Source organism: Pollicipes pollicipes, unplaced genomic scaffold (genome assembly GCF_011947565.3).
Source record: "Pollicipes pollicipes isolate AB1234 unplaced genomic scaffold, Ppol_2.1 Scaffold_1600;HRSCAF=1878_pilon_pilon_pilon, whole genome shotgun sequence".
In the NCBI taxonomy this organism is placed as follows: Eukaryota; Metazoa; Arthropoda; class Thecostraca; order Pollicipedomorpha; family Pollicipedidae; genus Pollicipes; species Pollicipes pollicipes.
This window is the reverse complement of record NW_023595962.1, coordinates 19,494,334-19,496,087: the sequence shown is the minus strand read 5'-3', so window position 1 is coordinate 19,496,087 and position 1,754 is coordinate 19,494,334.

The following is a 1,754-nucleotide window of genomic DNA, read 5'->3' as shown; positions in this document are numbered from 1 at the left end:
TGAAGGCACACGGCAAAGCCTTGTGATTGAACCGCACTTGACGAAGGCACGACAGCATTCGCACGCTTCGCATGAGAAGGCCCAGCATCTTGCTTGCTTTCGAGGCAGTTGAATCTATGTGATTGGCAAAGGTGAGTTTGGTGTACAGAAAGACGCCAAGATCGCGAATCTGCTGGCAGCTTTTCAAGCGGTGACCGTCTAGTGCGTATGAGAAGTAAGCAGGTGCCCTGGGGAGAGTGAATGAGATGGTATTGTTCTTAGGTGGGTTCAGTTTCAGTCCCCAGTTTTTGGACCATTCACAGAGGCGATCCAAATCCGCCTGAAGTGTAACACAATCTGCTACGTTGTCGATTCGGTGATAAATTCTTACATCATCAGAGTACATAAGACACTCACTCTCGATTTGGTCAGGATTGTCAGCCAGAAAGCAGGCAAACAGCAACGGTACCAGGATGTTGCCTTCCGGGACACCAAATCGCACTGGAATCTAGTCAGACTGCTTTTTATTTAGTACTACGCGTTGTGAACGATTGCCGAGGTACGACTCTAGCCAGCTGTACGCACGGCCAGTAATGCAAAAACAACAGCGAAGCTTGTGTAGCAGGAGATATTTCACGCTGGCGAATCCTGAAGAGTAATCAGTTTAAATTGCATCTGTTTGTTCACCTTTTGAGATATGTCCAGCAGTGCCAAAAAAACATGAAAGGTTTGTGATGAAAGAGCGCTTTGGAAGGAATCCGTACTGGGATGAGGGAAGGGCGGGCAGACAAACCTGTATTAGGCTTTCGCTCACAATTTTCTCCAATATTTTGCGCAGATAGGAAGCAAAGGCACAGGCCTGCACTTTTCAGGCATCCTTTTAGACTCCTTTTTGTGCAGCGGTGTCACATTCGCTTGTTTTCACCTGGCGGGGAATACGCCAAAGTTTAGAGAAAGCTTGCATATGATTTCTAAAGGAATAGCTAGCTCCTCGGAATATTACCTGAGAATCCCGACACTGAGCCCGTCGGGACCGCAGGCCTTGTGAGCACTGAGATCGTGTAACAAGTGTTCTATACGGTCATGTGGTACGGTAAAGCCGTCTAATCCAGCCGCATCGAACGAAGGTGGGTCAGGCAATATCCGAACGTCAAGGTCGCAGAATTGTGTGTGTGTGTGTGTGTGTGTGTGTGTGTGTGGTGTGTGTGTGTGGTGTGTGTGTGTGTGTGTGTGGTGTGTGTGTGTGTGTGTGTGTGTGGGTGGTGTGTGTATGTGTGTGTGTGCGACTGGTGTGGTGCTGCAGTCACTGCAAATCTTGCAGCAGATGCAACGTCACCCGATCCGCGTGGGTGGCAGCCAACGAAGGTGAGAGCAAAGGTGAGTATGCATCTTATATGTACTCCCTTGATATCTGAAACAAGCGGCATTGACCAAAGAAACGTACGCCTGCCGTCGTGTATTTCGCTGATGACGTGCCTATTGGCGTAAAGAATCTTGACAACTTAGCGTAAGGCTCTGAACTCATAATACTGATAACAGAAGTTTAGTTTCTTATTCAGCAAAACGAGGAAGGAGGCTCCAACCCTTCCATTTCTAGCTTAGTTGATTTAGAGGTGAAGGTACGAACTAAAAGCAAACGGCGAGCCAAGGAACCACGACATCTTACAATTTGATGTAGACCAGGCAGTGATCTTTTGGCCAATCCTAAATTTAACGCTTCGCGATACGAAATCATTAAATGCACCATGCCGCAGTGAACACAATGCTTTTGTAGC